The sequence below is a fragment of the Neofelis nebulosa genome, chromosome 8 (assembly GCF_028018385.1).
Source record: "Neofelis nebulosa isolate mNeoNeb1 chromosome 8, mNeoNeb1.pri, whole genome shotgun sequence".
In the NCBI taxonomy this organism is placed as follows: Eukaryota; Metazoa; Chordata; class Mammalia; order Carnivora; family Felidae; genus Neofelis; species Neofelis nebulosa.
The window spans coordinates 82,197,445-82,224,886 of NC_080789.1; the positions used below are offsets into that span (position 1 = coordinate 82,197,445).

The 27,442-nt window shown below is 40.1% G+C and overlaps 1 long non-coding RNA gene across 10 annotated transcripts in view; it reads right to left on the reverse strand.

Moving 5' to 3' along the window:
• The window catches only part of LOC131519837 (uncharacterized), a 95,862-nt gene that overhangs the window by 20,729 nt on the left and 47,691 nt on the right, over positions 1-27,442 (reverse strand). For 3 of the 10 annotated variants that reach the window (XR_009265817.1, XR_009265825.1, XR_009265819.1), the window contains exons 2-5: positions 16,270-16,415; positions 11,661-11,760; positions 6,292-6,381; positions 4,665-4,824 (exon numbers count right to left, since the gene is read on the reverse strand). This is a non-coding gene — a long non-coding RNA (uncharacterized LOC131519837). Of the gene's footprint in view, positions 1-4,664; positions 4,825-6,291; positions 6,386-8,252; positions 8,321-11,660; positions 11,761-14,373; positions 14,491-16,269; positions 16,416-27,442 lie in introns of all 10 variants that reach the window. The other 7 variants (XR_009265821.1, XR_009265822.1, XR_009265820.1 and 4 more) reach the window with 6 other exon arrangements.

The following is a 27,442-nucleotide window of genomic DNA, read 5'->3' on the forward strand; positions in this document are numbered from 1 at the left end:
GGTAGACATAACTTTTCAACTCATTTTGGTAAATACCAAGGAATATACTTGTTGGATTATATGGTGAGAATATGTTTAGTGTTTTAAGAAACTGCCAAACGGTTGGGGTGCCTAGGTGGCTCAGTCAGTTAAACACCCAAATTCGGTTCAGGTCATGATCTCACAGTTTGTGAGTTTGAGCCCCACGTCGGTCTCTGTGCTGACGTCTCAGAGCCTGGAGCCTTCTTCAGATTCTGTGTGTGTGTCTCTCTCTGACCCGTCCTCTGCTCATGCTCTGTGTGTGTGTGTGTGTGTGTGTCTCAAAAATAAATTAACATTAAAAAAATGTTTTTGGAAAATAAACTGCCAAATTGTCTTCCAAAGTGGCTGTACCATTTTGTCTTCCTCCCAGCAATAAATGAGGGTTTCTGTTCCTCCACATCCTCACCAGCATTTGGTGTTATCAGTGTTTTGGATTTTAGACATCTAATAGGTGCATAGTGGTATTGGCATTGTTGTCTTAATTTGCAATTCCCTGATGATATAGGATGTTGAACATCTTTTCATATGCTTATTATACCTGTGTATATTCTTTGGTGAAGTATCTGTTCAAGTCTTTTACTCATTTTTAATCAGATTATTTTTTATTGTTGAAATTTTCTCCTGTTCTTTGTGTATTTTGGGTAACAATCCTTTATCAATATATCTTTCGCAAATATTTTCTCCCACCTAGTGTCTTCTCATCCTCCTGACAGTGTTTTTCACAGAGCAGAAGTTTTTAATTTTAACTAAGTCTAGCTTATCGATTATTTCTTTCATAGATCATGAATTTGGTATTGTATTTAAAAAATCATCACCACACCCAAGGTCATTTAGATTTCCTCCTATGTTATCTTCTAGGAGTTTTATAATTTTGCATTTTTAATTAAGTCTGATATATTTTGAGTTAATTTTTGTGAAAGGTGTAATGTCTGTGTCTGAATTAATTTTTTACATGCAGATGTCCAGTTGTTTCAGTACTATTTCCTGAAAAAGTATCTTTCCTCCACTGTGTTGCCTTTGCTTCTTTGTCTGTGTAACTTGTTGGGTTTTGATCAAAATTGAATTGAATCTATAGATCAAGTTGGGATGAACTGAATCTTGATAAGATTGGGCCTTCCTATCCATGAACATGGAACGTTTTTCCATTTATTTAGTTCTTCTTTGATTTATCTCATCAGAGTTTTGAGGTTTTCTTCATATAGGTCTTGTATATATTTTATTAGGTTTATACCTAAGTATTCAGTACAGCCCTAGGCCACACATTAATTGACTCAGGAATTTCAGCTGACCACTAGTGACTTTGGTATATTAACCATGTATCCTGCAACCTTGCTCTAGTAGCTTATGCGTTCCACAGGTATCTTTCATCTATTCTTTCAGATTTTCTACATAGACAACTTATGTTCTTTTTAAGTTTTGCTATACCTGTGTTTTATTTTAGTTACTTCCACTGGAACAGCAGAGTTGAGGGAAGGAATTTCTGGGCAGATACAATTTCCCCTCTGATTCCCCATACTGAAGTGAGCAGAGCTGGAACTCAGCTCAAGTTTGTGTTTAGGTCAAAGCACTTGGAAGGATGGTGAAAGGATGAGATAGAGGGTGAATAAGGTAATTACTTCACCAATTTTTCAGATCTCTTGCCTGATTTTTGGCTCCCTCCCCTGCCCCCACCACCACAGCAGTGCTTCCTTTACCCAAACAGCCATGGATGGCTGGAGATGCCTTCTCATTCTCAGAGCTGGTACAATGCTTCCAAAATTTAAAATGTGTAACTGGCTTGTCCTTGAGTTTGTCCTTTTGCAACACTGGCTACCCAACTGCTCTCCAGAAATATAGAAAGATGTCTTTTCAATGGAGCAATCTAGGAACTTACAAAATAACATAACATAAAATAAAGATACCTTTGCTGCTATATCCTATCCCTCACTCTCAACCTCCCAGAAGACCTGGGTAAAGTCAAGTGGCCCCTAGAAGCAAATATTCTATAAATGTGTGTTCAACATTGATTTGGTCAGGATATGGATAAACTTATTTTTTTAATCAATGAAAAGTAGGGTTAAAAACATTTGCTTGCTAATTCACTTCTACTACTGACCAGCAGGAAATGTTCTAAAAGCATTCAACAATTAGTTCCTGTTTTTCTGAAGTCTCTTCTTTCTCCAGTTTTGTTCATTTGTAATTCTATGAACCAGAAACCATTTTCGGAGGTATATGAAAGGGTGAGTAAAACAAACCACTTACTGTTTCTCAAGAAACAGCACTAGACCGCACACTAATTGATTCAGGAATTTCAGCTGACCACTAGTGAACATGTATATCTCAAAAGTATGCAAATTAAGTGGACTGCTGTTAATAGAGTATTGTTTTCATTTCCTTTTGAGGGCAGTGCCTACTCCAGTGAGACTGGAACCAATTTGCATTTCCTTAACTACATAAGCAATTGATACGAGAACCAGAATTAGGCACAGCTTTCCAAGTCATTCCAATGAAACGTTGGAGTCGATTTGTCTTTGCCAGTGTTATTTTGGCAGCCTTTTAAAATCATATTTCCCCAATCCACCTCCTCCCACAGCTGCTCACCAGCCTGCCTCTTTAATTGGCTCCCAAACATCGGTCCCACCTAGTTCAGTCACTGAGTTTCTTTCTAAAATACTCTTCCTTGGCTCACTAACTTGAAGTTGACAACTTACTCCTGAATAATTTAGCTCCTTTCTTGAAGTGCCTCCTCTTAAGACCTCTCTTAACTTTCACTTTTAAAGATGGGAGGAAAGTAAAAGTGTTAGAGACTCACTATATAATTGGCTAAGGAGTACATAAAGCTTTTTACCCCCTCCCTGACAGCAAGGGCTTTACTCAGCCTGACATAAGGGCATAATATAACCCTTGTTTGATCTATATTCATCACATTCCTGCCTTTACTCACACCTGAGCATGATTTGCCTGCAATGCTTTTTTAATCAGGAGGGGATGAGGGTATGGAAAGAAGAGATAAGATTGATTCTTATCAGTAATTCTACACTGGCAAGTTGCAGCAATATCAACTACACTTCAATTCAAAATTCCATATTCCACAAGTCTATTTGGCAATATTGCTCTGGGAAGTAATTTGGAAATATGTATCAAAACCTTAAGGATATCTACATTAGTCAAGTCTTGGTTGCCTAAAGTCAGAAAGCCAGTTCAAATTATTTTAAGCAAAAAGAGGACTATATTAGGACAAGTAATTGGAAAAGTCTAGGGCAACCAGAAACTGAAATGATGTCATCAGAAATCTCCCTTCTGTCTCCATCTCTCAGCTCCGCTTTTTCCTATGTTGGTATCATTGTGGCATAGATGGCCCTTGTCAGTTCCAACCTTAAACAGTCCTTGGTGTCCATAATTTTGGAAGAAAAAAGATGTTTTTATCCAAACATCATTATCAGACTTAGAAAAATCCCCTCCTACTGGTCCTGCTTGGGTCGTATGCCCACTCCTGGACCAGTCACTGTGTTTGAGGTGATAGGAAACAGGACACTGTGATCAATCCCAAACATGTGACAAAAAGTTCTCCCAGGTGAGAGCAAAAGCAATTCCTGAAAGGAAATGGATAAGTAGTGGAATAGGAGGTCAGTTCTGTCAACTTAAAAAAAAAAGAAGAAGGAATTCTGAGCAGGCAGAAACAAGGGGTATCTATATTCAATGTTCATCCTCTTCCATATATTTATCCTTAGGAAATAACCAGGGGTGTGAGAGAGTGACAAGGTTATTCAGCACAAAATTATTTATAATAATGTAAAATCAGAAAGAAATGAAACGTTCAATAATAACAGATTAGCTGAATAAATTATGTTACATATGTTCAATGGAGCACCTTGCAGCCTTTGAAAAGTGTGTTGTAGAAGAGACTTAATGACACGAAAAAATGTTCATGGTATGTTGTAAGCATAACAGGGTGCAGAGCATGGTCCCAATTCACATGCATTTTTATACATATACACATTTTGTCTGTATAAAACATAATGTATAAATATTATGAAAGATTGAAAGAATATATTATGTTGATTTCTTCTAGCTGGTGTAATTAGGAGCGATTTTAATCATTCTGGTACTTTTCTCTCTTTTCTATAGTAAATATATATTTTTAATTAAAAACATTATCTAAAAACTTTTAATTACTCACTATCAATTTAAAACTGATCATGCTCTTTCTCTCTGTGAAAGAAGGAGCTGAAATGCAGATCCTAATTACTGGTAAACAGCAGACTTTGGTTAGGCTTCAAGGAAACTAATTAGGAGAATAAATTATTCGCCAGTTTTCCAAGATTAGCTACGACCCAGATGTATTCTCTATTATGTCACATTTCCACATTTTGAGGATTTACTTGTATGCACACGGCTGTCTTTTAGAATTAATCAAACAGCTAGATCCATGCCCAAGCACATGCCCAGATATCTGAACAGGGAGAGACTCAGGACATCCTTTCTGAGCTTCATAAGTACTCTTCATTGTATCTGGAGAATGTGAAACATATTTCCTGCTGCAAGGGACAAGGAATTTTTCTTGATAGCATTAGAAATATTCAGATTAGAGGAAGCAACTTCGGCAAAACAGAGAGAGATAAAACAGCCTAAAGGAAAAAATCTGTAACTCCTAAATTTCTTACCCCACTTGTTTCAGTTTTCCCTGGAGAATTCCTTTTTTGAATGAGACTTTGCATCATCCAAAGAGCCTCTGCATTATTCGACCTCAAAAGAGAGGATTGAATAATTGGTCTCTCCCCAGTTTACCAATTAAAAATATCAATGAGCCAAATCTTTAAAAGCCTAAAGGGAAGATGAAACAAAACAAAATTATGCCAGTGACTTTTACAAAAGTACAGAATTAGGAGAGGAGACAAACAGCAACACTTATGCACATTTATTTGTATCATTACCTGTGCCCACCGTTTCACCTCTAAGCTAACCCCATTTCTTTTGGAATTACCCAACATGAGAGGCAGTTTGATGCCATGGGAAGATGAGCTACAGATGCTCTCCAATGAAGATGACATTTCTGTGTCTGGACACCCTTCCACCATGGCACACAACTGCTCATGGAAGTTTGTTCAATAATCGGCGTTTATCTGACAAGACTGTTCATGTCTCCTGAGTAGAAAACTTGAAGCATATCAGATACAACAATGACCTACATGATATACTCTATTCTTCCCTAATAACAGAACTCCAAGTATCTTTGGGAAGGCAGTGTGCCCAGATTAAAACTTTCATTTTCCAGCGTGGCAAATGTAGAGATGTGCCGCCCAGATCCCCTTGCTTTAAGAAAGGACTTGCTACCCACTTCAAGGAGTATGAGAGTCTCAAAATTAGCTGACTCATTTTTTTAGCTCCTGGCAAATTTCAAGCTGAGATCATGCTCTCCTGGAGGCAGCTCCTAGCCAATGACTAAATAAGATGGTAATATAAAGGCCTAACCATTTCTACCCAACACAGGACTTCCCTAATGGCAATCTTTGTTCTGGGGCTGCACATTGGGCTGTCAGAGATTTGTCAGGTCTGCATTAGGGAATGATGGCCCTCCTGACAAGTTTGGTGTCCTGCTTCTTTCACAAGTGTTACTCCCCATTAAACCTTTTACATTCCTAACTCCACCCAGCATCTGCTTCCTAAAGAACACAACGGGTGATAGCAGTTTCCTGGTGGCATTGCGTGGCCATATGGCCAGTGAGATGTAAGTGGAAGTTGTTAGGTTGGACTCTAGAGAAGCTCTTTAATCAGAAGCAGTCTCAGCTGATATGGACCTTTTGCTCTCTGCATTTTCTCTTCCTTTTCCTTGGGATACAGATGCACTGTGAAGGGTGGAGCAGCCATCTTGTGAGAATGCAGTAACAAACAGAAGGTCTAAAATGGCACGCTAAGGGTGCCAGAGTCCATCTCGTGAAGAGATCACACCTGCTTTAGACTGCCTACCTCTAGGTTTCTTATTTTGCACAACAAATATCACTGCTACCTGTTTGACCCTTGAAATGTTGGGTTTTACAGTGGAATGCAAATCTAACTAATTCATAGGACATAGGAAAACGTTCTTTGGATTAATCATGTTGTTAAATAAACCCAGCAGGTTAAAGAGCAATGTGCAGAGCATGTTTTCAATTATTTATTCATGTGTGTATGTGCATATGTACATACATATGTGTATTTTTTATATGTGCATTTATATATATATTATACATAATTTATCTACATAAAGCGAAAAGATGTGTTTAAGAAAAAAAGGAGGATGATGATACCCACCTGCCCTGCCAAATGGACGAAGTCAACCTCCTTCAGGAAAGGGATTGGGAGTGACATCTTGTTCACACCCCTCTCTTTCTCCATAACCGTCTGACTTAAGAGGAATAAAACAATCAGCATGTGAAATATTTTCTTGTGCAAGACAAAAAGCAAATGTTTATCAGTTGTCTAAAACACATATTGATTTGCCCAGGAAACTGCAGAGCCAAATACTGCAAATAATTCAAGCTGATCATTTCTTTTCCCAGTAGAGTACAAGAATTTCAAATTTCTACCTTGTCATCATCTGGGGGTTCCCAAAAAGAAGGCAAGAAATCCAATCTTTACATTCCTGAATAAGGAAAACCAGGTATCTACCCATGTTTGGGGTTTTGAACCAGAAATCAGAAAATCTGAATTGCGCACATAGAATACTGAAAAACTTTTATCTGTAAGGGCAGCAATGTGACTTGTTGTACTTCCTTCACAGGAAGTTGTGAGAATCAAATGAGATAATTACTATAATATGCTACACAAATAAAAATTAATAATAATAGTAACAACAAGAACAGCAACTGAGGCTCTCTGCATGCCAGGCACTATTCTACACACTTCGTACATTTTAATTCATTCAATCCTTGCAACCATTCAAGGATACCATGTGATGTGATTATGTGGCCCACAACACTGGGCCCCCAAGTATCCTGAGGTCAATTCTCCCTGATGTATGCATTTTAGGGGTGGCCATACATATATTTAACAAATATGCTTTATTAGCATTTTTTTCATGTTAATGAATACAGGAAGTGTGTTTAATCATGATCTAGTTGAACGTTGAGTTTCTTCTATATCTTTGTGCTTCTAATTATTTTTAAGAAAAGAAGAAAGAAGACACAGGAGTAAGGAAAACTGTTGAACAGGCAAAGGTTTTCATTGCCCCTTTCCTTGTGTGTTTGCCTTAATCTCAGGAAGAGAGAAACTCTACTACATTTCCATCCTCTCTCTATTTGCCCTTTCTTGGTTCTTCTTCATAGGAGTAACTGAAATGACTGGTCAGAGTTGGGGACGGCCATTGATGCACTTTCACTGGCAAGCTAGACTGGTGTTGAAGACTCCTTGTCCTCCTACTCTGAGCCCAAGTCCAACAGATTCTACTTCCTGTAGGGGCAGCAAGCACATTTGGGCAGGGCCCAGAGCCAATATTTTAAAAAAGAGGCTTGTGGTCCTTGCCTTTTGTTTACTATTTGGATAAGTGGACTCAAGGTCTGTTCTGAAGGTCCTGCCTATGTCCTCACAATTGCATGCCTGAATATGCAGGCACAGAGGTCTATTAATCAGTGTACAAAGTAGGAATCCCCAGTGCAGCCAGACTCCAAATGCAGTCTCTAACACCGCCATTTACCTCAGGCTTGCATTAAGGCAGGGTTTGTGGCTACTGCCTGGATTGAGAGAGTAGTGCACATCCTGTTTATTAGCCTAGTGATCTTTTCATGTATGTTCCTAGAAGACAAGAGGGTTAGTGGCACCCTAATCTTCTAAAAGAAATCCAAATTGTAACTTAAGAAATTTATCTCCTCTGACCATATATTCTTCCTATCTCCAGGTTGTGGCATAGGGTTTGACCCAGAATAATGGCTTAAAAAAATGCCTGTTGGGTGAATGAATAAAGTACGCTAAAAAAAAAAAAAAAAAAAAAGAAAAGAAAAGAAAAAGAAAAAGAAAAAAGAAAAGAAAAGAAAAGAAAAAGAAAGAAAAAGTGGAGTTTGAAAGAAAATTTGGAAAGGAGAAGAGGTTTCTAGAAAGATGAGAAGGTAAACTTAGCTTAGACCAAACGAGGAAGGATATACACTTTCGTAGAACCAAGCCAAAGTACTCAGAACTAAAACATACCACTTTGGAGCTAACAGAAGGGCCAGAGTCAGAACACAAGGGCAGAAATACTCAGGCAGGAGCAGAGGTAACAGTTAGGTATTGACACGTACCTCTATGTGCTCTATGACACATCTGGCTCCCAGCAGTTAACACATCTTGGGAACTTCAAGCAAGATATCTATCAATATCATGTATTTTACATGTTAAAGGGAAACAACTAGCATATGACAGTTAACTTCCTCTTGAACAATAGATGAAAGTCATAAAGGAGATGATATGGGCAGTCCCCCACTTTAAAACATTGTTTAATTAATTACTTGCCAATAATTATTAATAAATAAATAAAATAATTATTAATTATTAATAAATAATAATTGTTAACATAATTAATTAAAAGTATTGTTTAATGAATTAATTGCTCATCAAAATAGTGCATTGCAGTTAAAACAATCAAATAGCAATGGGCCGCCTGGGTGGCTCAGTAGGTTAAGTGTCCAACTTCAGCTCAGGTCATGATCTCAGAGATCATGAGTTCGAGCCCCACATCAGGCTCTGTGCTGACAGCTCAGAGCCTGGACTCTGCTTCGGATTCTGTGTGTGTCTCTCTCTCTCAAAAATAAACATTAAAAAAATTTATAAATAAAAAAACAATCAAATAGTGAAAAAAGGCTTGTAATAAAAAACAGCAGTTCCTGTTTCACCATTCACCAATTCTGGTATCTGTCATGATAGGCAACTTTTAGCTGTTTCTTTGGGCATATTTCTTTTTTTTCCCCCTTTGGGCATATTTCGAAATAATATTCCTACACTGCTATTTCTTGATTACGAATTTTAGAAATCTATCCACTTCTTCTTATGGAGAATAAAGCTCTAACCCTACTTTCACTACTCTCATTCATTCAACAGAGTTAGGTCACATCTGGGGGTAAATCAGCATTATTATTATAACTATGTAATTGTCTACTGTTGAGATAAGTCGTGTGTGTTTTTTTAATTTTACATCTTTTTTTTAGAGTTAACCACTGCCTCTTTTTTTTTTCTTAATTTCCAATGTTCATAATCCTTAATTTTTTCTATCAATCTGCTGTACTTGCAGCAATAGCTTTTCCAAATGCCAGACACATCACTTATTCAATCAAATCCCCTTTTTCCCTGAAGCGCTCCACTCTGCTCTCCCACTCCCAGGCGCCAATCTTTTCCTTAAATATTTAGGTATTTGGAAAGACAGAGAGGGAGTGGGGGAAGGGCAGAGAGAGAGAGAGAGAGTGAGAGAGAGAATCCCAAACAAGCTCCGCACTGTCAGCGCAGAGCACCACACTGAATCTCATGAACTGTGAGATCATGACCTGAGCAGAAATCAAGAGTCCGATTTCGGCTTCACTGACTGAGCCACCCAGGTGCCCCTCCCCTGCTCCAATCTCGACTGCTCTTTAGGCACAGATTGACTAATTTTGTCATTTTCTTATAATGGATCCTCTTTTTTCCTAGTGGATGCATTTCTCAGTTGTATCAAGTGAATGGGTTTATACTTTTTACAAGTATTAGCACTAGTATTTTTTTTGACTCATTTTTATGAAACAATAAGGACCAGATGCAATTAAAGCATTCTAAAAAGAATACAAACTACTGTTTAACAGAAATAATAGAGCCATCCAATAATCCAGCAGGTAGTACCAGCATGAAAATCCTTCACTCCTTGGGAGTAGTTGGTGTATGGAAAGTCAAGTGTTACGGGGCAACCCATAAAAAGTACCGTTGTATTAAGGAATCTGTGAACTCTGGATAAGCTACTCACTTGGTATCTCTTCAAACCAATATCTTAAAGATATTTCCTTAAGTGTGTGTGTGTGTGTGTGTGTGTGTGTGTGTGTGCGCGCACACACACACGCATGAAGGATAAACTAATTTTCTGCAAATTGACATTTATATTTTTTCTTCATGTCTCTAACCCTTATGCCAGCAGAATATTCATCTTCTTTAAGTTTCCTCAAAACAAAACTCAATTTAAAAATAAGGTAGGGATACCTGACTGGGCTCAGTCAGTTAAGTGTTGGACTCTTGATTTTGGCTCAGGTCATGATCTCACAGTCCACGAGTTTGAGTCCCGTGTTGGGCTCTGTGCTGACAGCTCAGAGCCTGGAGCCTGCTTTGAATTCTGTGTCTCCCTCTCTGCAACCCCCCCCCCCCGCCCCGCTTGTGCTCTGTCTCAAAAATAAATAAATGAACACTGAAAAAAACAAATAAAAATGAAGATAAAGTAAGTGATTCAAGTAGACATTTTCCTGAAAATTCCACTGGGGAATAGTGCATAGCTTTTCACAAAAAGGGAAAAAAAGGAAGAGAGAGAGTCCTTTAGCTGTGCTCTTCTTTCAAATCTCTATATTTGGCTTGAAAACCCCTCTTCCTCCCTGCAGCAGCAAGTCTTCCTGAGGATGATCCCTACCTTCTTGGAGCTTCCCTCTTCTCTCCTAAACTCTCTTAGGCCAAGCACTTGCACTCTGCCCAGCTCTTGTAGCAAACTTGCACCACAACCATTTGTTTCTACTTATTTCTGTCTTGCTGCGTGCCAAAGGCTCCAAGATTGATCCTCTAGTTCATTGAGATCCACTTTCCTTAGAAGTCCGTGAAGGATTATTAATAATAAATTAAGTTTTCCTCTTACATGTTCAAATTCAAACTAACAGATTTCTTACATGCACTAAAATTAGAATTTGGACTGATTTCAATTTCTCCACTTACATAAGGAGATGCACATCAAAATCTAGGTTTACCAGCACCACATTTCCTGATTGGGGTGGGGGGGGGGGCATGTTTTATGCCACTTACAGATTTATGCCTGGGTAAGCTGACTGACTAACCCTGTGAGAGGGTTAGTTGAAAGTGGAACAAGTGGGGCCCCTGGGTGGCTCAGTTGGTTGAGCGTCCAACTCCTGATTTTGGCTCAGGTCACGATCCCAGGGTGTGGGTGGAGCTCTGTGTTAGGCTGTGTGCTGAGTGTGGAGTCTGCTTGAGACTCTCTCTCTCTCTCTCTCTCTCTCTCTCTCTCTCTTCCCCCTCCTCCTCCCAAGCTTGCACTCTCTCTCTCTGTCTCAAAAAAAAAAAAAAAAAAAAAAGTGGAATAAGTAAAATCAAGGACCACCATGGAGTCTTCCGAAGAAAGGCAAGTCAAAGAAAACACCACAGCGGGTGGAGGGAGGGACTGGCAGGTAGAAGGCAGCATAGTATCCAGTGTTTGGTTTTTCTGGACTGTGAAGGACAACTGTTGGACTTTCAGGCTAGAGGAGTTGGCAGAGACTAAATTATGGAGGGTTCTGGAGCCAAACTGAGGAGTTTTAGGATTTCATCAATAAAGCAACAGCAATGGGTTCCAGTGGGAAGTCTTACACTTATCTTGGTAGATAGAAAATAGAAGGAAATGTGAAAAAGGAAGAAAGAAAAACAGAAGAGGAATGAATGAAAGAAAAAAAATAAGAGAATCCTAAGAGTCCGAAGAAGTCTTGACATTTCTTTAGTCCCACCTTCTGCTCAGTGCTGGAATCCTTTCTTCAAATCCTGTGCTGAAGGTTCCATATCTCAGAGTTAACTAGAATTTTTATTTTGAGGTCTTTGTAGATTCACCTGCAGTTGTAAGAAATAATATAGAGAGATTATGTATATTCTTCATGTAGTTGCCCCCAATTTGTATGATTACAGCACAAGGTCACAGCCAGAAAATTGTTTTTATACAATCCATCCACCTAATTCAGTTTCACCAGTTTTACACGTACTCATTTATGTGTTTATGTGTATTTAGTTCTTTGTAATTTTATCACATGTATAAACTTATATCTTCACTACCACTGTCAAGATACAAAGTAGGTTATCACTAGGATCCCTGATGCCTCCCTATTAGAGCCACAGATAACTTCTTCCTTAATCCTGCCCTAACCCTTAGCAACCACTAATCTGTTCTATTTTTTAAATAATGTTATATAAATGGAAACATACAGTATGTAACATTTTGAAACTGGCCTTTTCCACTCAACATAATTCTTTGATGATCCATTCAAGTTGTTGCATGTATCAACATTTTATTCTTTTTATTTAAAAAAAAAAATTTAAGTATAGTTGACACGCAGTGTTACATTAGTTTCCAGTGTACAACATAGTGATTTGACAAGCTTATACGTTATGCTAAGCTCACCACAAGTGTGGCTACCATCTGTCACCATACAACACTGTTACAGTATGATTGACTATATTCCCTATGCTGTGCTTTTTATTCCTGTGACTTACTCATTCCATAACTGGAAGCCTGTACCTCCCACTCTCCCCTTCACCCATATTGCCCATCCCTCCACCCACCTCCCCTCTGGCAACCATCGGTTTGTTCTCTGTATTTATAGATCTGATTCTGCTTTTTGTTTATTCATTTGTTTTTTTAGATTCCACATATGAGTGAAATCACATGGTGTTTGTCTTTCTCTGCCTGACTTACTGCACTTAGAATAATACCCTCTAGGTCCATCCATGTTGTCGCAAGTGGCACAATCTCCTTCTCTATATGGCTATGTAATATTCCATATATATATATATACATACATACACATCTTCCTTTCCCATTCATCTCTCAATGGACACTTAAGTTGCTTCCATGTCTTGGCTATTATAAATAATGTTGCAATAAACATGCATAAGCATGTATCTTTTCTAATTAGTGTTTTTGTTTTCTTTGGGTAGATAACCTGATAGTGAAATTATTGGATTGTATGGTATTTCTATTTCTTTATTTTTTAAGGAAACTCCATACTGTCTTCCACAGTAGCTGTACCAATTTACATTCCCACTAACAGTGCACGAGAGTCCCTTTTTCTACATATTCTCACCAACACTTGTTATTTCTTATCTTTTTGTTTCTAGCTATTCTGACAGAGGTAAGGTGATATCTTATTGTGGTTTTGATTTGCATTTCCCTGGTAATTAGAGGTGTTGAGCATCTTTTCATCTGTCTGTTGGCCATCTGTATGTCTCTTTTGGAAAAGTGTCTATTCAGGTCCTTTACCCATTTCTTAACCTATTTGTGTGTGTGTGTGTGTGTGTGTGTGTGTGTGTGTGTGTGTTGAACTGTGTAAGTGCTTTACATATTTTGGATATTAACCTCGAATTGGATACGTCACTTGCAAATATCTTTTGTAAGTTGCCTTTTTGTTTTGTTGATTTTTTCCTTTGCTGTGCAATGGCTTTTTATTTTGATGTATTCTCAAACATTTATTTTTGCTTTTTTCCCCTTGCCTTAGGAGACACATCTAGAAAAATGCTGCTACAGCCAACATCAGAGAAATTACTGCTTATGTTTTCTTCTAGGATTTTTATGGTTTCAGGTCTGACGTTTAGGTCTTTAAACCATCTTGAGTTTATTTTTGTGCATGGTGTTAGAAAGTCGTCCAGTAATCGCTTCTCGGCCTTTTGGCTAAGATCAAGTGTAGAAAGTGGTCCAGTTTTCCCAGCACCATTTGCTGAAGAGACTGTCTTTTCCCCATTATACATCCTTGCCTCATTTATCATAGATTAATTGACCTTATAAGCATGGCTTTATTTCTGGGCTCTCTGTTCTGTTACATTTATCTATGTGTCTGTTTTTGTGCCAGTACCATAATGTTTTGATTACCATGGCTTTGTAGTACATCTTGAAACCTGGAATTGTGATACCTCCAGCTTTGTTTTTCTTTATCAAGATTCCTTTGGCTATTCAGGGTCTTTTGTGGTTCCAAAGAAATTTTAGTATTATTTGCTCTAGCTTTGTGAAAAATACTGTTGGTATTTTGATAGGTAATGCATTGAATCTGTAGATTGCTTTAGGCAGTATGGACATTTTAACAATATTTGTTCTTCCAACCCATGAGCCTGGAATATCTTTCCATTTAATATTTCATTTTTTTATGGCTTAGTAGCATTCCATGGTATGAATATACCACAGTTTATTACAAATGAACTACTATTTGAATATTTGTGTACAGGCTTTGTGCGAATATAAATTTTTGTTTCTTTGGGGTAAATGCTCAGTGGTGCAATTGTTGGATCACGTGGTAGTAATATATCTCAATTTTCAAGGAACTGGCAAACGGTTTCCCAGAGTGGCTCCACTATTCTACATGCCCACTAGATTCAGTTTTTAAAAAATAAAACAGAATTTTAAAACTATAATTTTAAAATGTATTTTAAAAAATAAAAGAAAAAAGCTTAGAGACAAACCTAGGGTAGTCTGCTTTCGATATCATTTCCTTGCTCTTTCATAATAAAGAGAAGCCGAGCTTCACGTTTTCCGGGATCCCCTTCCCCATGTAGCTCCAGGTCTGCCAGTGAGAAGCACTGCAGTGAGATGTAGACAGTGGAAGAGAAGGTAAAGTTATCCCTCTTTGGAGGCCACCACAGGCAGGTATGTGAGCTGACGGTGGATCCACAGTTCTCAGCAGTCTCCAGATGCACCGCAAGGAACTACCTGCTTCAGAAATGTTGGCTGCCAAGACCACCTTGATGGTGCTGCAGCTGTGATGGTTTGTGCGAGCTTCCCTTACGGTCTCGACTTCAAAAGCAGGTTTCAGGTGAGGGGCGCCTGGGTGGCTCAGTCAGTTAAGCGTCCAACTTTGGCTCAGGTCATGATCTCACAGTTCATGAGTTTGAGCCCCACATCAGGTTCTGTGCCTGGAGCCTGCTTTGGATTCTGTGTCTCCCTCTCTCTCTGCCCCTCCCCTGCTCACAGTCTGTCTCTCTCCCTCAAAAATAAAATTAAAAAAAATAAAAAAAACAAAAGTAGATTTCAGGTGAGCCTTGGAGGACTACCCACTTTGGGCTGCAGGCTGCAGTCATTGGCGAGAGTGTCCTTTACTGTGCTGGCCCTTCCAAAGTCTGTAGGTCTCTAGCTCCCGGTATTAAAATCCTCCACACTTGGAGCACATGCATGGTATCAATTTTCCAACTGTTGTGTAGGGCTAGCTCCTTTTTATTTACCAAGAGTTTTTAAAATTTTAAAGATTAACAATAATTTCTTACCATTGTCCTCATTTCAGGAGGATGGATATACTCAAAATAAATTATGGCCTTTTACATTAAGTGAATCTAACTTTATTTTTAAAAGTTCACTATAGGGGCGTCTGGGTGGCTCAGTCGGTTAAGTGGCCGACTTCGGTTCAGGTCATGATCTCGCGGTCCGTCAGTTCGAGTCCCGCGTCGGGCTCTGTGCTGACAGCTCAGAGCCTGGAACCTGTTTCGGATTCTGTGCCTCCCTCTCTCTGACCCTCACCCGTTCATGCTCTGTCTCTCTCTGTCTCAAGAATAAAATAAACGTTAAAAAAATTTTTTAAAGTTCACTATATTATCATTCTTTGTTTCACATCACTGTATATTAGTGAAAATGTTGTCACAGTGAAAATGTCATCATAATTCAACACAAGTTTGTGAGCTGGCACTTAGGGGCTAAGCAGCAGCAGACCGCAATGGTTAAAAACAAGAGCCGTAGAAGCAAGTAGTCTGAGTTGAAATCTCAGCTCTACTGTCTCTGTGCCTTACTGTACCCACTTGTGAAATGGAGCTAATTATCGTGCTTTCCTCCTAGCACTGTTAGGACAACTGCATAAGCTAATACACAAAAGGCATGTTGAACCCTGGCTGGCAAATAATAAGCCCTCATTAGCTAATGTGAACATTGGCTGTAACTTAGCACTCTGACCTGTGCAGCTAAGAGCAGTTAACATGGTTTTCTCCCCCTGAAGCCAGGCCAGTCTCAGGTAGGGACAATAGAAGTCAGCATGTCACTCAAGGTAGTCTTTCACCAAAACTGATGTGACGTCATGATCGGATCCCTCTAGAAGGAAGCCTTTACCTGTCACCCCATTTTCTACAAGGGTTAAATTTCCTTGCTTTAGAATTCCAGCCTTCTTGACCCAGTCTTGGATGCCTGTTTCTAGACCTCTCTGAGGCCAGTCACCTGTGCATAAGGGTCTTGGCTAATTATCTGCAACCCCATCCTCTGCTGATACCTTCTTCTACTCTGCTTGGATAGAGAATACTGCTTTGACAATAGCACACAAAGTGTTTGAGTTAGGACTGATTGAGTTTAATTACATAAAACAGAAAACTGAAATAACTAACCTACACAAGTAAGAAGCTTGTAGGAAAAATCCAGCCTGTACGGTCAGTCGCTCTGTGATGTCATCAGTGCTCAGCAACCTCCTTTCTCAGTCTGTAATCCTGACCATTGCGGCGGATTCTTCCGGCATCTCATTGATCACCCATATCTATGAGGCAGGTTGGTAAATAAGCTTTTCAGGATTGCCAGATAAAATACTGTATGAGACAGGCTTATACTAAGACAAATTCAGCTGAGGGCCCTGTGTTTTTATTTGTTAAGTTGGCAAACTTAATACTTTTATTGGACTGGATACATTGCCGTACCCAATAGTAAGGGGGGGTCCAATTGGAAGCTGGGCTGTCCACTGGCAGTCTCTGCCATGCTAAGCCTTCTGTTTTCTTCTGTTGCTTGGTCTTCCAATTTTAGCCCATTTCCCTTCCCTATTCCTAGAATAATGAGCCAGTTTTCATTTTTACCAGGGTTTCTCATCTACTACAATTTCTTTATTTTTCTTTTCTTTTTTTAAAGCAGGCTCCATACCCAGCATGGAGCCCAGTGTGGGGCTTAAACTCAGGACCCGGAGATCAAGACCTAAGGTGAGATCAAGACTTGGATGCTTGAGGCGCCTGGGTGGCTCACGTGGTTGATTATCTGACTTTGACTCAGGTCATGATCTTGCATTCGTGGGTTCTAGCCCCACATCAGGCTCTGTGCTGACAGCTCAGAGCCTGGGTGGGGCCTGCTTTGGATTCTGTGTCTTCCTCTCTCTCTGCCCCTCCCCTGCTTGTGCTATCTCTCTCTGTCTCTTACAAAATAAAATGTTAAAACATTTTTTTAAAGAATTGGATGCTTAACCAACTGAGCCACCCAGGTGCCCCTACTACAATTTCTAATATGGTATCATAATGATTTTATTTTTAGCAGCACAATAAACTCCACTGTGCATTTGAAGTTTCCCTTGAGAAGTGAATTGAGAGAGAGGCATTTAGTTTAAATTGGATGTTAAAGACAACTAAATTCTAATATAATCTGTCACACTAACTTTATAGCTTAAATAATTGGGTCCACCTCCCTATGTAAAATGTTTCCTATCTTACTGCTTTTATAGTTCTTAATGCTGTGTTTTAATAGTTGATTTTAAGGTAACCAGTATAGTACCAAAAATGGTGATGGAGTGCACAAAGGAAATTGAAGTGAAGAAGTGAGCTATTTCATCATCCCTTGTGATAGGATGGGACAGGAGGAGGGGATGGGAGGAATGGATAAAGGTGGTTAAAAGGAATACATTTTCCGTGGCTCCTGGATGGCTCAGTAGATAGAGCGTGTGACTCTTGATCACAGGGTTGTGAGTTGTGACTTCAAGCCCTATGTTGGATATAAAGCTTACTTAAAAAAACAAAACAAAAACCCTTCTAGTTATAAAACGAATAAGTCATTCGGATGTAATATACAATATGGTGACTATAGTTCACAACACTGTATTGTACATTGGAAAGTTGCTAGAAGAATAGATTTTAAAAGTTCTCACCACATACACACACATTGTAACTATGTTAGGTGATGGATGTGTTAACTAACCTTAACTGCGGTAATCATTTTGCAATACATACACATATAACATCAGTACATCGTATACCTTGAACGAATAGAATGTTATCTGTCAGTGGTATCTCACTAAAACTGGAAGAAAAGAAAGTGAAAAGAGGTGGGGGTCTAGACTCCTCCCCTGAGACCTGGACAGGCCTCTGTACCTCTTTGACTAGAAGAAAGTGTCAAAAGTGACTTTCGAGACTAGGTCATAAATGGCAGCAGGCTTCTGTTTGTTTCTCACTCTTTCTGAACATTTATCTTTGGAGCCAGAGGCCATACAAAAAGCCCAGCTACCTTGAAGCTGCCACACTGGAGAGACCATGAAACACCCAGAGATTTCTAGGAGACCCAGCTGTTCAGACCTTTCCAGCGCAAGCAGCCGAAGTATAAATGAACAAGAGTTCAAAGATGGCCCAACCCCAGCCACAGTCTGATGAGATTCTGAATATGATAAAACCACCAGCTGCAGCTTTCAAATTCCTGATCCACATAAACAGGGAGAATTAATACATGAATATGGTGCTTCAAGCCACAGTGTTTTCAGGTGAGTTGTCATGGAGAACTAGATAAACAGAACAGCCCCTTCATTTCTTGAGCAAGATAGAACTGCAGTTACTGGTTAAACGTGTATCCTCAGAGATGTTTTTGTGAAACTTCTAACAAACTTTTTAAAAAAAATACAAATGAGTTCATACTCAATATATTATGGGGAATCAAGGAGTGCACTTGTTGTTATGAGCGCTGGTCGTTGCGTGAAAGTGTTGAATCACTATATTGTACGCTGGAAACTAATACTACACTGTATGCTAACTAACTGAAACTTAAATAAAAACTTGAGGGGGCCTGGGTGGCTCAGTCAGTTAAGTGCCAGACTCTTGATTTCAGCTCAGGTCATGATCTCACAGTTTGTGGGATTGAGCCCCATGTAGGGCTCTACGCTGATAACATGGAGTCTGTTTGGGATTCTCTGTCTCCCTTTCTCTCTGTCTCTCCCCTACTCTTGCATGCATGCACACACACGTGCACACACGTCTCTCTCTCTCTCAAGATAAATAAACTTAAAAAATATATACATATATATCATAGACATCTTTCCCCATCAGCATATAGATCAACCTCATCTTTTTAATATCCACATAATATATTCTTCACTGTATGGATGGCCCACAGTTTATTTTCTCATCCCTCAGTGCTATATATATTTTTCAGTCTTTTTAGAATGAATATTTACATACAATACACATTTTAATGATAAAATTATAATCATACTATCACACTATTTTATAAACTATTTACGTATTTTTATATTTATATATACTTCTCATGATATTCTTTAAAATATTAATTATCTCATCTGAATGTACCTCAGTTTACTTAAATAAGTCTATTACTGGACATTTATGGTATTCCTGATTTAAAACACTGCAGTTAACGTCATCATACATTCACTTAGATACACTTGTCCAATTATTTCTTTAGAATAAATTTCTAAAAATAAAAATGCTGAGCCAAAAGGTATGAACATTTCAAATTTTATACAAACTGCAAAATGCAGAGAAAGGTTGTTTTAATTAATGCTCCCAACAACAGGAAATGAGAATGTATACTTTCCTATAACTTTACTAACTCTGATCATTTATTTATTTATTTATTTTTAATTTTTTTTTTTAACGTTTATTTATTTTTGAGACAGAGAGAGACAGAGCATGAACGGGGGAGGGTCAGAGAGAGAGGGAGACACAGAATCTGCAACAGGCTCCAGGCTCTGAGCCGTCAGCACAGAGCCTGATGCGGGGCTCGAACTCACGGACCGCGAAATCATGACCTGAGCGGAAGTCGGCCGCTTAACCGACTGAGCCACCCAGGCGCCCCAGATCATTTAAAAAATTTTTAAACCCTGCTAATCTCAGTGGTTAAAATAATTTCACTTTTGTTTTAACTAACATTTCTTTGATTATTGTGTATTATAAGATCGAGCTGACCTCAGTTTTGGTTCATACTGCCTTCTGAGATCATTGAAGTAAAAACTTTCAGCACTACAGGGAATCCTGCCTAGGGAATTCAGAGGTTTTCTGCCCCCCTGGCCTGTCCTAAGGACTAAGGCCTTACCTACAGGTGACAAGGTTTTTCACATTGCACTCTTTTGCTTTAATATTTTTTGACCTTTCAGGGTACTTATCTGAGACAAGGATACCTGTGAGATGTAGGTGATATTGGGAGAATATCAGTGGAGAGTCTTTTCTCTGGTTATGCTAGGCTATAAAAGGAATTTAGGTCCAGTTGGAATAAAAGTGCTGAGAGGGTAAGATCAATCTTGTTATTTGAACTGATCTTGCTGTACTATATTTCAAGATGATCTCGGCTGATAATTCCGGTGACCTTCTGTGGGCTGTTAGGAAGGAAGTCCTCGTATGGTACAGGCTGAGGTGCTCATGATTCACACAAGGGTCATGAGACCACACAAGACATATTGCTATTGCTCCCTGAGGCCCTGATGCAGCATCTTGCCTCTTTCCCAAACACATAACTCAGGATACTGCCCTCTTGGTCTGGGGCAGGAATGGAAAATATGTGGTTTGCACACCAGCATTCTCCCCATCCTTCCTCCCAACCCATGGTGGACATTGCTAATCCATCACGGTGGCCTTTCCTGAAAAGTCCAGATGTGGCCTCCAAATGCTCCAAAACATACACCATCTATCAAATATCTTGCAGAGTAGATAGATGGTGCATATTTGGAATTAGCAAGGGCATGACCATGGATAGGATCCAAGTGAGAGGTGTTGGGTATTTTCCTCTTCAAACAGGAGCATCTACTCAAGTATCCACACCTGTTTCCATCCTTCCATGAGATCTGGTGACAAAAGTCTCAAAGCAGGTAGGCTGATAACTCTGAGGTTTCTAGCAAGGTTGTTCTTAGATGGGGGCTGTATGTCAGAGAGGTAAACAGGGCTCGTTGCTAATTACTCATGTTACTTCTCATCAAGCCCAGATGTGGCCCCACTCTCCTCAAAACAGCTGCAGGGGCACCTGGGTGGTTCAGTCAGTTAAGCATCCAACTTCAGCGCAGGTCATGATCTCACAGTTTGTAGGTTCGGCCCCATGTCTGGCTCTATGCTGACAGCTCAGAGCCTGGAGCCTGCTTCGGATTCTGTGTCTCCCTCTCTCTCTCTCTCTCTCTCTCTCTCTCTCTCTCTCTGCCCCTCCCCCACTTGTGTTTTTCTCTCTCTGTCTTTCAAAAATAAATTAATTAAAAAAAAAACAGCTCCATGTGGCCTCTACCAATAATTATAGGTAAAAGCTACTTGCATCCCATCAATGTTGGCTTCTTATTTATTTATTTATTTATTTATTTTATTTTAACTTGACAAATGGGAATCTTGACCACAAACTGGCAACAAGGGAGTCAGAGGATGGCCTGGAAACTTATTTCAGTCTGGGCCATTTTAGGCTGGGTGGGCATGAGGCTTGTGACACCAACTTAGGTGGGCTCAGGCACAAGGCATGTGCAGTTCCTGCAACAGAGAGCCAGCAGGTAAAAAGAGTAAGCCATCTGGCTTCTTTAGTCGGGGAAGGAAGAAACTGGGCCAGTATAATTTGGAAGTCAGTTGGGACATGGATCAATTATGTGGATATTTGCCCTGGTACAGCAGACCTGTACCTGTGAGCAGAGACTTTTGGGACTGAGATCCAGCTCCAGGAAGGATGGGTTGGGAGGTGCTGTCTGGCTGCCAAAGTCCTGGTCCTAAAGGGGCATTTGGGTCAGGTGAACTCAGGAGGAGAAACTAAGGCAAAGCTGAAAGTCTGTCAAAAAAAAAAAAAAAAAAAGAAAAAGAGCCAATACTAGGTTTGGAAAATGTTATAGTGAAGGAATCTCAGGGGCACACCTGGGGGTGGCCAGCACTCATGCCACCAGAGTCTGGGCCCCAGAAGCATGACATTATTTCAAGCCACGTTGGTGAATCTACAGCTGCTGAGATCGGCCTTAAGGGCTAGACTGATCATGGAGTGGGCATCCAGCCACGAGGCTCTGGGAAAGGCAAAGACAGAAAGCAAGTTGTGGGCACATAACTATGTGCCTTTATTTCCTTCTAAATGTCCCTTGTTCTCTCCTGCCCACAGCCCCTTGCCCGTTCTCCAGGTGAGCAGATCCTAGGTCTTCTGCCTTTCCTAAACCAGAAATATTTGGTCCTCACTTATTTGACGGTCACCCCATTTCATGTCATGTGTTGGTAATGTGTTTACAGATTTCCTCCACTGTACTGGACTTTGGACCGTGTGGTCTACAATCTGATATTTCCCCATAATGTGCAACACAGGACCGGTAGTTTCTTTTTGTTAAAAGCTCATAACCTTTCTCCTTTCCCTTTTGTCTTCCTTCAGGTGTCAGCAAACTACAGCCTGCAGGCTAAATCCAGCCCTCTACTGTTTTTTTGTAAATGAAGTTTTACTGGGACACAGCCATGTTCATAATTTATGTATTGCCTGGAGCTACTTCTAACACAGTGGTGTTGAGTAGTGTGACAGGATTCTCACAGCCTGCAAAGCCAAAATATTTATTATCTGACCCTTAAAAAACAAAACAGAACAAAACAAAACATGCCAACCTTGCTCTTTAGTAAGAAAAGAGATTTACCCTTTGGACTTCATCCATCAAACCATTCACTGCCTTCCCCTCACCTTATAAAATCTGCAAGCATTACAATTGTGAAGTATTTTGAGAAATATTCATCGTATAATAGACTCTCAGTTAAAGAAGTGTCAGGAGTTAGTTAAGGGCCGTGTAGTAAGCTCATGTACAACCAAAGAAGCGTCTAGAAACTTGTCCGGCATCAAAAAATAATAAACTGACATTTTAGATTTGTAGATCATTTTCTCTGAGTTTGGGGAAGGAATACAAATCTGCCATTTGTGTCTCACCCAGCTGGAATTATTCTCTCTTCCCTCAGCGCTTCCAGAAGACCTCATTTTCCTTGTTACAGAATCTATTTCAATTGTCCTTGCATTAATTTCTTCCCAGGAATATACCTACAGACTAAGGTTATAAACACTGCATGGGAAGGAACTGTTTGTCCAACCCTGTAGCCCCCATAGAGTTTTCCCAAGATAAACGGTGACTGTGTGTGTGTCTTTAATGCAAACATGAAAAATAGCTTTACAATAACATTGGCCTTATGAAACCATGAGCAAAATTTCAGCAGGGACACTTCATACTGTCCTTCACACATATGCATGTACAATCCTGTTTCTTCTGCTCATATCCCTGTTTGTTTTTCTCATATATGTGTATAGAAAGAAAATCATCTCAAGAATGCCTAATATACAATAGCACTCTGTTGTTTAAAAAAAAAAAAAAAGACAAAACAATTCTCTTGAAAAAGTAAATTCCTTGTCTGAGGTCAAGCAGTTTTCTCAGGAAATCAGCATTATTGTGAACCGGAAAACCCTCTGGACTTTATTTCCTTCACTATTCACTTCACTGTTAAACTTCAGCCTGGTAATGAGTCCCATTTAGCAATCCAAATGACAGATGATCCAATAGACCTTCTGTGTTTTCATCTGTGTGAAGTCATATCTATAGTCCAGGCCCAGTGGAGTCTAGAAAAACAAAGAATCCCTGGGGTACTTTATTTGCCTTTGTATAAGTAAAGCTCTTGGTCATAAAGTGATAGAAACACAACTTGAATTAGCCTAAGCAAAGGGAATGGAAAGCAGGGTTTACTGGTTCACCAAATCCTAGAAGGAGGTGAGTAACCAAATTATGGGGAAAATTGGGAGGCAGCTGACCCCCTGGAACAATGGGAAACAGAGACTGGAAAGCTGCCGGAACTCTCTCCTTCTGTATTTGGAATCTCTGCTTCTCCCTACAGGCTACCGTCATTCTCCATGCAGATCAACTATCTCTACAAGGAAGAAAGCTAACCATACACAACTCTCTTCTTTTTCTTTTTAAAAACTTATAGTTTTATTCCTAGAGATGAACAGTCCTTCTCAATTTTCATTGGAAAACCCCCAGGGAAAATCTAACAGATGGAAATGACACTCCTGACTTAGCCATGGGGATAAGAGGGAAGGCAAGGGGTAGTTGGAGGAGAGACTGTTTCAAAGAGAAGGGTATGGGGTTGACAAGTCCATGGATGTTCTTTGCGCCTATTCATGGCATGGGCTGTCCTATTTATAAATCTCTAAGCCTCTGGAAAGTCACAAAAGAGGGCTAATAAAGAACCACACACTGGATACTTCATCTCAGAGAACACTTTCATCATGGCAGCATAGGTATCCCTCAGCTAAAGGCAAGAAGAGGCGATGTGTTCACACAGTCACTCAAAATACAGAAGTATAGTCAGTGACGATGGGCTTCCCACCAGAGGGCAAGGAGAGAAACTGACAAGAAGCACCTAAAACGTGTGGCACCTGACAAGGACCTTCCCTTTAAATACTGGAAGGGGTCTGGTATATTTTCTTAATGCAAAAGGGTATAGCTTCAGGCTACCTTATAGTGTCTCCAAGCCCCACCCCAGGACTGCCACCAGCACAGACAGTGCCTTTGTACAAATGTGAAAGGCACACCTTTCTTGAGGCAGACCTAGCACCTGCCCACCTCCATAGCACCATGCCAGGACTGCTGTGTTGAGCGCTGAGTTTTAGCCTACACTTACCCCTCAGCTAGGCATCTTTGCACAGGGTCCAAATAAAGTGTCTACGGCAGCCCTTGCCTGCCCAGAGGGAGCTACGCTGGGCAGGCTACCCCTTCTCAAAGCAAGGACTTCTGACATCAGCAAAAGTGAGGCTCAGGTGGTAGCTTGGGCTTGGTGGTAGAAGATAGGAGCAGGAATGGCAACAACGATTGGATTCAAAGGACTCCAGGGATGGACAACCTACTTCTGGGCACCGGAGCGGTAGGGACATCTCTGGGAGTAGAGAGACCAGCAGCATCCCTGGGAGTGGAGAGACCAGCCCTGATTGAGCAACAGCAGAAGCATCACTAGCCTCTGAGGTTCCTGGAAGGATTCAAGACATGACAGTGATGAAGGTCCGTGCATGCTTGTCTCTCCCAGTTAAAAAGGGGTCATTGGGGTTTTTTTTAAATAGAGAATATATGTTAGGCAGAATGCCTTGATAGAGATGAAACTTTTTTGTCCCCTTTCTTTTTACTTCTGAAACACTAAAAATAACTCCCTTTTGAAGGGGATGGTTGGATAAGGATTTAAGGAAGCTATCCTTAGTCACCCTGAACCCTGGGTGATCAGGGCACAGTTCTACGTCAAGTGGGCATCATGCCAGCACCTAAAGCAATGGCCAGAACAGACAGGCCATCATCCCAATGCCGCAGTCCAGGGAATAAGGTCCAGGCAGTCTGCCACTGTGCCGTTAGATCCCCGTTTATTTTTGTGCTTCGAAGGAGCCGCCCATGAATGTTCCAGTCACCGCATGAGTCAGAGTCCTGTTCCCCAAGAACTGCTGCAACACTGCCTCCATTCTCCCCTCCCCACCTCCTTCCTGGACTTGGTCTGAAGCAGTGCTCACCAATGCCCCTGGCTGTATGTGAACTGGGGACTGGGCTGGGTCTCATTCTCTGACAATACAATGGAGCCCCAGGTTGCAGGGGGTGGGGAAATGGGAAAGAACGGGGTGCTAGTTAAGTATGTGACAAGAATTGACATTCATATGACTGAAAAAAAATAAGGGATCATTCAAAAGTGTTGGGAAAATTGACCAGTAGTTAGGGGGGAAATATTAGATTATTACCTCACTGCATCTTAATAAATTAAAGGCAGGCCAAAGATTTAAATGGAAACATTTTTAAACATAAAAGTAATAAAATAGGAAAAAAATAAATAATGTGGAATAGAAACAACTGAAAACATTTTATGTGGCCCCAAAAACAAAAATCATATATAAGATTGAAAGACAAATGACAGACTGAGGAAAATAACAATAATTTGAGGCAAGGGGTTAATATCCATGATATTAATAGAACTTGTACAAATTGAGAAAAATTAAAACTCCAATAGAAAAAAAATGGGCAGGGGTGCCCGGGTGACTCAGTTGGTTAAGCATCTGACTTTGTCTCAGGTCATGATCTCATATCTGTGGGTTCAAGCCCCACGTCGGGCTCTGTGCTGATAGCTTGGAGCCTGGAGTCTGCTTTGGATTCTCCCTCTCTCTCTGACCCTCCCCCATGCTCTGTCTCTCTCAAAAATAAAACATTAAAAATTTTTTTTAAATGGGCAAAAGTGATAAATAGGTTATTAAAATGCAAATGGTCGATAAACTTATGAAAAAAATGTTCAGCTTTACTAATATTCACAGAGGCAAACTAAAACAATTTTGAGATGATTTTCACCTATCAGCTTGGCAAAGATTTTTTTTAATTTCTCAAACTCACACATTGACAAGGTTGGGAAGAAGGTGGACTTTGTTCTTTTTCTGTGGACATGTAAAATGTACCTGTTTTCCAGAGGGCAATCTGACAAGAAATAATAACACATAAGATGTATATACTCTTGCAGAACTTTACCTCAAGGAGAGAATGACACAAATTTGAAAAGATGTATTCACACTTTGTTTATAGTTTTCAAAAATAGGAAACAACCTTGGTGTCACTCAGGAAAGGCTGGTTAAATAATTATGGTACAACATCCATGGAATACTATACAGCCCTTAAAAAGAAGGATATAAATCTATATCGGTGCAGAAAGATGGCTTCAGCTATTGATTCTTTGAGGCCTCACTATTCCTTTGGATCAACCACTACCTGTCCTTAAGTGTCTGTGTGGACAAAGCATCCCATTTCTAGACTTAGGAATTCTCAAATTCCTCATCTACAATAAAATACAGTAGATTGATACTCTAAAGTCACCCACCTTCCCGGTCGCAGCAGGTGCAAATGGCCCCATCTCTAAATATACTAAATCAGGTGCTGCTCTCTCTCTGGCCACATTCTCTTATCCTCTCAACCAGCTTGTTCAACTCTCATAGTTTCTCCTTTTGCTTCAGGTCCTCTAATCTGTCCCTCTGTTCATCTTAGACCTAACGATTGACCATTTCACACATTCTCTTGCCAATATTTTAAACTCCTTTGCCTCATTATCTTCATTGCACCTGTTGCAAAATCTCCCACCCTTCATGGTTTATTTGGATTCTCTGCATTCTTTTTTCATACCTTGGCTACCAAACAATGTTAGAGTGTCCTATCCTGGCAGATAGATACTCTGCCAGGTAATGGTGATAAATTAATAATGACTAATTTCACCTGGACCCTTATCTTGGGTTCCGTTCCCACAAAGGCAGAGCCTGAGACAGAGATCCGAATACAAATGGTTTGTCTGGGGATAATTCCAGGTAGAGGAATGAAGGGGGTGGAGAGAAGAGGGAGGAAAGGGAGAGAGAGACAGGGTAGGGGGAGAGGAGCCAACGCAGGTATGTTGATGAGCAGGTTGTCACTGTGGGTAACTGGAGCTCAGTTCCACTGGGACCCCGGAGAGACTGTGCAGAGCTCACCTTTGAATCGTCCCACCCCACTCCTCTCTGTGGTTGACTGAGGACTGTTCTCAGGGCATTAATTCCCCCTCATTCCAAGCTGTCGCATGCACAGGTCAT